This window comes from Macrobrachium nipponense, chromosome 43 (genome assembly GCF_015104395.2).
Source record: "Macrobrachium nipponense isolate FS-2020 chromosome 43, ASM1510439v2, whole genome shotgun sequence".
In the NCBI taxonomy this organism is placed as follows: Eukaryota; Metazoa; Arthropoda; class Malacostraca; order Decapoda; family Palaemonidae; genus Macrobrachium; species Macrobrachium nipponense.
Window position 1 is genome coordinate 4,039,649 of NC_061104.1, and position 10,000 is coordinate 4,049,648.

The 10,000-nt window shown below is 36.4% G+C and overlaps 2 protein-coding genes across 6 annotated transcripts in view; both read right to left on the reverse strand.

Annotated features, from left to right (window-relative positions):
- The window catches only part of LOC135213776 (uncharacterized), a 403,929-nt gene that overhangs the window by 253,665 nt on the left and 140,264 nt on the right, over positions 1–10,000 (reverse strand). The gene's annotated exons all lie outside the window — the stretch shown is intronic.
- LOC135213992 (uncharacterized) overlaps positions 1–10,000 on the reverse strand; it is a 41,098-nt gene that overhangs the window by 27,086 nt on the left and 4,012 nt on the right. Inside the window, exon 1 of one of the 5 annotated variants that reach the window (XM_064248083.1) lies at positions 8,307–8,403. The exons of 2 other annotated variants lie outside the window; for them this stretch is intronic. The gene's annotated coding sequence lies outside the window, so the exon portion shown is untranslated. Of the gene's footprint in view, positions 1–8,306; positions 8,404–10,000 lie in introns of those variants that run through there. 2 more of the 5 variants (XM_064248085.1, XM_064248087.1) reach the window with 2 other exon arrangements.

Genomic DNA, 10,000 nt, shown 5'->3' on the forward strand with positions numbered 1-10,000 from the left:
TGCATTTATGCATGTATATGTGTGTTCCTTACACACGTGTATATATATCTATATATACATATACATACACATATTTATATATATACTATATATACAATTTACATATATAGATATATAAAAATATACATAAAAACTGTCACATTCATACATGTTACAACTTATACGCACATATACACACTCACCCACACACACACACACACACAAACAGAATCAATAGCAAATACACACTGTTTTTCACAACGCCAAAAAATAACAATAATATTTCTAAGGCTGTTGGGAGTCATAGACAAACAAAAATAAACAAACCATAGAATCCCATCTTTCATTACCCAACCCGCTAACATCATATGCATTACCGCACTTTTAAAAGTGTCAAAATGTAGTAGAATACGCAGTCTCCTTTCACCAGTTCACCGGGCCACGGCAACAACACCTTATACATGAAACAAAATGAGTCCTCTATATATGGACAAGACAATTGCTCATTCCGGTCAAGATAGGTGGACGATGGAGTTCCCCTGGGGAGGGTTGCTGCTTCAAATGAGAGCCCCTCTCGTCTCTCTCTCTCTCTCTCTCTCTCTCTCTCTCTCTCTCTCTCTCTCTCTGTTTGTCTGTGTGTGTCCTTGCGACAGTGGAGAGAGAGAGAGAGAGAGAGAGAGAGAGAGAGAGAGAGAGAGAGATTCCTAAAGGTTCAGGGGTACAGAGAGAGAGAGAGAGAGAGAGAGAGAGAGAGAGAAGGAGAGCTTTGTAAAGGTCCCTGAGTACACACAGAGAGAGCTACAGGGAGTTACAAGGATTAGGATGTCTCAAAAGACTCATTAGTCCATCCGGGGAGACGACATCGTGCATAGAGAGAGAGAGAGAGAGAGAGAGAGAGAGAGAATTCCCAAAGATCCTGGAACACGAAGGAACAAAGAGATATTTTCACGAAATAATCGTGAATGACTAAAATATATCCTTCTTAATAATCTGTATCATCTATAGGCCTATCAACCCAACCTTCTTCCCCCCCCCCACCCCCACCCCCAGCCTGTATAAACCCCCCCCCTCCCCAAGATCTGTAAAATGATAACCAAGTGACTATTCGAAGGGTATGATTGTAATCTATAGACAAGAAATAGTTTAGCACACCAAAAGACTTTAAACCTGAACAAGTTACCAATTGGGGAAATAATTAACTTGGGAGAGAGACAACTTGCTTATGAGCGAAACAAGTTTCTTATGAGATAAACAAGTTGCTTATGAAAGAGAGACAAGTTGCATATGAGAAGAAATAAATTACTTATGACAGAGACAATTTGCTTAAGAGAGAGACAAGTAACTTATGAATGAAACAAGTTACTTAGGAGATGAAAAAATTACTTAAAGAGACTTACAAGTTACTTATGTGAGAAACGCATTACTTGCGAGAGAGACAATTTGCTTATGAGAGAGACAAGTTGCTTATGAAAGAAACAAGTTACTTAGGAGATGAAAAAATTACTTAATGAGAGAAAGAAGTTACTTATGAGAGAAACAAAATTACTTATGACAGAGAAATTACATATGAGAGAGACAAGTTACTTATGAGAGAGACAAGTTACTTGTGAGAGAAACGAGTTACCTATGAGAGAAACAAGTTACCTACATATGTGTATACATAGAGGACACGAGAATACCCTTCAAACAAAGATGATCTCTCACAGGCCTACCAGATGACCTGACCACGAAAAAGGCAAAGTAAACACAACGGTTCCCCTGGGGGAGGAGGAGAGGTGGGGGGGAGGGCCAACTTCTTCGTGTGGGCCTCATCATAATCACAATGATAATTAACCAAGAAGTTTTTAGCTACAGAATAAAACTGCACTTTTATACTTATAAGTGTTTAATTCACACTAACTGGAGTAAGTCAGCTTAAAAAGGAAGTTATTTAGGGGAAACTTGCCCCTATGCCATCCTGCATAGGAGGCGACTTTCTCATAACCACACACTACCCTATCGACTCTACATACATTCTGCTACACAAAACGAGGTCCCTGTCGCCTTTTGTCCAATCGTATCACGGAACTATCGCTGCTTATGTAAAAACGATAAGCGTGAATCGGTATTTCCTCAAAATAATGACTGTCAAATTATTTTACGCAATGCATGATAAGCCTGAAACGAACAATATATTATAAACGCTCGCCTATTGGCATACAGCGCACAAGTGTATACGTATACGCGCATGAACATACTTAAATACACAAGATATACTTTTCAGGATACCTATGTATACACAGGAATTTTTATTTGAAATCTGAATAATGATATTGAGATTTCTTATATAACTTTAGGAACTGGGTAACAAAAATATTTATAAATAAAAGGACAACTTGTATATATATATATATAAATATATATAATAATATTATAATATATATAGTATGGTGGTGTGTGTGTGTGTGTGTGTGGCTAGGTGACCTCGTCGTGATTATGGTATCGTGAGTCCGTTTCCCGCTACCGGACATCATCTTTTCATCATATTTCCTTGACATTTGGATCACAAGGCTTTGTAAGTGACAAGCGTATCCAAAACAAGAGCAAAGAATGTGAGAAGTTAAGAGGGCTATTACAATTACATATGTATCTGGTAAAAATGAGAAGTAGATTCTGCATATTTATCTAGTTATAGAGACCAAACAACAAAAATACCAATAAAAACAATTCAACACTGCACATCTTCACAACAACGTGATGCCCGCCATCTTAAACCATTACAAACGCGCGTCGCTAAAGCAAAGGTAAAAAAAAAAAAAAAAAAAAAAAAAAAAAAAACACACGCCCAGGTAAAACTCTTTTACGAGATAAGCGGAGTCTATTTAAACGATCTCTCCTTCAAAGAGACAAAACCATTTGCAGTAGCAAAAGAACCGATTTTGGGGGGTGGGGGTTGGAAGGGGGTTGGGGGGAGGAGATTCCTGACGTTCAGTAGGACACTGAGGAGGATTAAGCTGTTCCTAAAGGAACGCCTTGACGTCCTAAAGACGACACTTGAGGGACACCTTTGAGTCTCGAATTGCGAATCGACGTCACTTGATTTTTCACTCGCTCTAATCAATGGTCAAGAGAGAGAGAGAGAGAGAGAGAGAGAGAGAGAGAGAGAGAGAGAGAGAGAGAGAGAGAGAGAGAAACGTAAAATCAGTTTCCTCGCAATTCGTCAGGAGGTCTAGACAAGAACCAAATGTGTTTCAACTGTCATGAACGGATAGACAAGAATAGCCAAGCGTGGCCATATGACGTCACTACATTCATTCATAAAAAGACATTGTACTACGAAATGGGCCAGGAAATCGACCTAAAATTCGAGACCTTCCATTAAATATTCCGAGTGAGTAATCAATCAGCATCGTTCATAACATAAAGCAGATCTATCTTCTTTTTTTGTCTTTATATCTTCAGCTGGAACACCCTTGTGGACAGAGTCAACAGACTATAAACCCAAGAGGGCTCCGAAGGGTTCACCTGGAAATTGCCACTGAGGAGGTGCACCTGGAAACTGCACTCAGGAGGTGCACCTGAAATTGGCTACTGAGATCCACCTGGAAATTGACACTGAGGAGGTCCACCTAGAAATTGACACTGAGGAGGTCCACCTGGAAACTGCCACTCAGGAGGTGCACCTAGAAATTGCTACTGAGGAGGTCCACCTGGAAATTGCCACTGAGGAGGTCCACCTGGAAATTGCCACTGAGGAGGTGCACCTGGAAATTGACTGAGGTCCACCTGGAAATTGTCACTGAGGAGGTTCACCTGGAAATTGTCACTGAGGAGGTCCACCTAGAAATTGACACTGAGGAGGTCCACTGGAAATTCATGGAACATCTTCGAACAGATCAAGAATAAAACAAGACAGACGGATTTAATATTTCTCAAAATACCCAATTAACTTCAACCAAGTCTGGAAAGACTTAAGAGTAATCCCCCATCAATCCCAACCAGGTCAAAATACAAAACAGTAATAGAGGAATCTCCATGAATCCCCATCCCTCCCCACAGAACAAGATGATCCAGGGATACGAAGATTGAGTCACAACGGGAGAGGGGCAGGAATAATATAGCGGTGTGCTTCTTCTTCTTCTATTTCTTCTTCTTCTTCTGCCCTTGACAAACAAAGCAAGGAGGAAGGACACTGACTCCCTTGTGCCCCCCGCGACAGAGCCACCAGATCTGTCGCAACAACAACAACAACAACATGACAAAAAAAAAAACAACCACAACCTGATCACCAGCCGAATGACAATCATGTTAATGGTGGGGTATTGGAGCATCATATTACAACGACCCCTTATGGTCCCGTTTCTTGTTTTCTTTTTCCGTCGACTCACGGAGCCTTATTATCTAATACCCACAGTTCAAGTTTGTTTAGCAACTATGCACTTTGTATACCAAGCATCGGGTCCAGATAACTATAGATATATTGATTTTTATAGCCTCGGAAATAACACTGACTTTTTTTTATGCAGTCGTATGGGTTCTTATAAACTCAAGATATGACTGTTTTTTTTTTTAACTTAACTCATGACTGACTCATTCACATAGCCATACGGAATTTCTAAACTCCAGAGAACGCTGACTCATGAGATTCTCTTATATATAGCAGTATGGATTTTACAACTCAAATAACAGTGCCTCTTTCTATAAAGAGACAAACGATAAATAAAATTGATAAGACTTTGGAGAAAAATTGCCAAAAATTCTCAAAATCACGAAAAATTTTAAAAATCAGAGTAAGATTTCCATCTCCAGCTTATATCAAATTTCACTCAACAAACCACTAATCTCCCAGTATCATAGCAAAGGAGGCCTAGACAGAAGGCCTATAATAATAGAGAGAAATATAAGATGACTCTCATAATACCTTTTAAATATTCAATATAAAACATCCAATTCAGACACAGCAACCTTACTTCTCAATCCTACCACCAGATGGCTTAAAAACGAGAGAGAGAAATGACGTCACGGACTTCTTATGCTAACTTCTGAAGCCTTATTTATATTCTCTTGACGACATGTGAAGACATCACTCGCTATCTTGAAACAGACAGTGGCTGTTTATAACTATTTATAGCCTTGTCAGCGTAGTCTGGTTACAGTAGTCTGGTTTACAGTAGTCTGGCTACAGCTATCAAGGAACTGCGAAGTTATATAGTCGATATCAGAACACGAGTTTGTATTATGTCATAATTTACAATGGTCCGAGTGCAAGGTGCTTATGTAATATTAGAGGGATTCAGCTTGTTTCAACTCATCAACTGGGGTTACAAGGAATTACATAATACATAAAAGTAATTAAAAGTAAATTACAAAAGATCTTATATATATATATATATATATATATATATATATATATATTATATATAATTAATTATAATAATATAATAATATAATCTATATTTTAAATAAATTGTATATCAATTATATATATAAATATATATATATATAGAATTTTTTAACATATATAGAGTGATATATATATAAAATAATATTTACCTATATACATATTAGATTCCTTTAACCCCAGTGGAGAAAAGTTACAAGGTCTATATATTCTATATGTTATTTAATAATTATATATATATGATAATATAAATAATAATAATAATTTTCAGCGAAACCAAACCTTTTCAATTAATTTTTTAATAAAAATTAATAATTAATATTAAATATTCAAGCCAGAACTAAACCCAGGTATTTTCACCCTAATGAGGTGGCGATATTCCAATGTACACAAAATGTCTGTCGACACAAACAAACACCCCATGTCTCTCTCTCTCTCTCTCTCGTCTCTCTCTCTCTCTCTCTCTCTCTCTCCACTAATGAGTGTATAGGGACCACACTTTACGTTTAGGGTTTAGTTCGTCTAAACATTTGCCCCAGTACATTCTTCCGGGAGTATGTAGTGGGATTTTGTGAATAATCAATAATAATAACCTAATAATATAATAATATAATAATAATAATATAATAATAATAATAAATAATAATAATAATAATGAATTCATTCCAGATTGGTGTAAAGAGATTTTTAACTTTTTAGTAATATAATAAATATAATGATGATGATAATAATAATAATAACAATAATAATAAAAACAAAATTCATTCCAGGTTGGTATAATATATTTTGAATTATAATAATAATAATAATAATAATAATAATAATAATAATAATAATAATAATAACACTTCCTTCCTACAGTGTGTTACATACAGTGAATAACAGTCCACAATACAAATAACAACAACACCAACAACTACAACAATCATATTACTGGTAACATCACAATCGACTCCTAATCCAATTTCCTGCTCGAAAACAATGTCACCTTTTCCCCACTTTCTCTCGAAGAAAGTTCACCCTTTCTCATCCAGAAATTGCAAGTTTCTCAAATCAATAAGCTATGCTGTTCCTTACCGTCAAAAATGACGGTCTGAATCCGTTACTCAGTGTATAATTAGTTATTCAGAAGGTCATTCATGCTTTGTGAAGTATATATCTTTCGTTGTTTTTACTATAATATTTTTATTCGCTTGTATCTATTTATGCTAATTATCTTCTTGAATATTAAATTAAAAGAAATAGTATATTGAAAATCAATTCAATATTATATATGTATATTATATATATATATAATATATAATACTATATAATATATATATATATATATAGTTACTCAAAAGGGTTTTCTATATAATTATTCCTACCCAGACCAGAATTCAAGCCTACGCATTCCTGGTTCAGAACACAGGAAGCCAGTGACTCAATGCACTCGACCATCAAGAAATAAATTCTTTTTATACATAGAATTCGCGACAAAATATCATATTTATGATAAGTATTTCCGTAATATATCAGGTCTTTACAGTGTATACGTTCTAATGATTATAATTAGTATGGAAAGTATTGAGTTCTTTATATGAATTTCAGATTACATTATCAAAACAGCATATATTTCACCATCGGTTTAATCGTGATAAACCTGGTTCATCTTCACTTATATGGGTTTATTTTGGGTTATTACAACCGAATTATCATATGAATTTAATAAACTCTTCTTCCTTAGAGCACTGGCGCTATTCAGAGCCCGAAATTCTCACCCCCCCCCACCCCCCCCAAAATAAAATAAAAAGTTTCACGTAATTTTTCTGACGTACATGGCATGCATTTCGACAAAACCCCCCAACCCCCCTTCATCCCCCTGCCCTCCTGCCCAGGGCCAAACACCCCCTTCTCCCCCACAAAACTTGAGATCACAACAAAGAGAGAGGCATTGTTACGAACAAGACGGATATAGGCCTCATTACCATAATGAGCTGATCGGCGCATAACGCTTACCACTGTGCAAAGATGTTTTTTTTATTATAAAATTGTTTTTTTTATCTCACTATCACTAGGGGGTTGGGGGGAAGGATTATTACTATCACCATCAGCTGACTGACCGTCATTATCACCGCCATCCTCACCATCATTTCACTGTATTGCATCTTTAAAACTTTTTTTTTTTAAGGAAAAATATTCTTTTTTAATCTCACCATCAGCAGACTCGCTGTCATTATCACTATCATTCTCACCCTCTTTTCCCTGTATTGCATTTTTTATGAGGAAAATAACCTTTTTTTTATTGTCATCTCACACAATCACAGTTGAATTCTTGAATTCTTACTATTTTTTTAAGAAAAAATATTTGTTATCTCACAATCACTGGGGGAATTCTCACTATCATCCTCAGACTCACTATTTCCTCACTAACAATCTCACCATCTCTTTCACTAGCCTTGCTCTTTTCAGACATGTGGTCATTGCCCTCTCTACATGACAAATCATGACACTCTTAAATTTCACAATCACACGAAACTTTATACACAAAGTCCAACAGTGGAATTCAATTGAATTCAATGAAATTCAATGGAATTCGTTAAATTCTGGGCACGATTTCTCAGAAATCAGTAGCTGTATGGCAGGTTGACCACACACGTCACTCAAAAAAAATCACGTAACACATTAATTCAACAAGAATTGAATATATACTAACAGACATTACACAGACTACGAACGAAAACAATACACCCTCAAGTACAAGTTTGTATGTAGCCGTACCCAATCGCGCACGAAGTGGGTACGTAAAATACGTAAAACTTTGAGTCTTTGAATTTCATTCAGATATCTTTTAGGCAAACTGTACCACCGAGAAGTGAATTTGTGAATCACTTTTTTGTAATAAATTCTGTCAGCTTCGTACGCAGAAGCGCTAAACCATCGAGAACCGATATCCTCTTTTGTATACTTTGTACGCAGAAGTACCCCAAAACAGGAGGAGTATACGCGCGCGCGCACACACAAACACAGTAGCACTGGTCTAGATCACTCGCTCACTAAACAACACGACGAGAGGGCAGCCTGAGCGTACAAACACGCACAAACGCATACATATACACCAGCCCTGCAGCGCCGGTGGGGGCAAACTATACCACTGCCTCCTCCCCCCCTCCCTCATCCTCCCTCTCTCTCTCTCTCTCCCTCCTCCAACAGCCCAGGACTGCCCCTCCACCAAATCTCCAGCTATACCCGTATCGACATTCACCTGAAGGAGTATCTTCAGAAATAAACAGATTCGTTAATGATCCGATAAATGAAATCGTTAATCATTCTCTAAATAAACAGATTTGTTAATGATTCGACAAATAAAATCGTTAATTATTCGATAAATAAAAAGATCCGTCAATTATTCGATAAATAAAATCGTTAGTTATTTGATAAATAAACAGATTACTTAATTATTCGAAAAATAAAATCGTTAATTATTCGCTAAATAAACAAATTCGTTAATTATTCGATAAATAAAATCTTTAATTATTCGCTAAATAAACAATTCATTAATTATTAGATAAATAAATCGTTGATTATCCGCTAAATAAACAGATTAGTTAATTATACGCCAAATAAAAATATTCGTTAATTATACACTAAACAAAAATATTCGTTAATTATTCCATAACAAACAGATTCGTTAATTATTCGCTAAATAAACAGATTCGCTAAACAAATAGAATCGTTAATTATTCGCTAAATAAATATATATTCGTTACAGTTTAGTTGATAATATTCCTTAACTTACACATGCACATCACAATTTAATAAGTGATTTTCAAACTAATGTTAACCGTGCTTCGGAATTAAACTGTCACAATTGACACGTGTGGTTATATCAATTATACCTGGCTGGGCAAACCTGAGTTTTCTTATTCGGGCATTTCGACATAATTTGGGCATTCGTCCCTTTGTCTGTCTGTCTGTCACACTTTGTGCGTAGACCTTTGTCACGGAACAATAAGGATATTCGGAAAACGTATCTCTTGAGATAAGATTAGATACTGTGAACTTCGTATTGCCTTCCTCTCTCTCTCTCTCTCTCTCTCTCTCTCTCTCTCTCTCTCTCTCTACAGTTTATGAAAAAATCTCGCTCTCTGTCTTTGCACATTTATTGGTCGTCTTTTCTCTCTCTCTCTCTCTCTCTCTCTCTCTCTCTCTCTCTCTCTCTCTCTCTCTAACTAACAAGTCTTTGAGACATCCTAATCCTTGTATCTCTCTCTCTCTCTCTCTCTCTCTCTCATCTTGCTGTCTATATGTTAATTATAAATTATTTCTCTAGCAATCATTCTCTCTCTCTCTCTCTCTCTCTCTCTCTCTCTCTCTCTCTCTCTCTCTCTCTCAGATAAAGAAATAATAACCTATCTTACACAATGTCTAATATCTTCGTTATCAATTCGAACCTGGGCAGGTGTTGGGGTGTTGGGGGGTGGAGGGGGTTGGCGTCCTTAACGCTCGCAACGTTTCAGAGAAACGGGAGTAAAACTGAGTGAAATTGAACGAAAATAACTGAAACTGAATGAAAATAATTGAAACTAATTGAAACGTAATGAAACTAACTGAAACTATGTCAAAACTGAGTGAACTTTTCGCCTGTTAGTTATCCGCTCT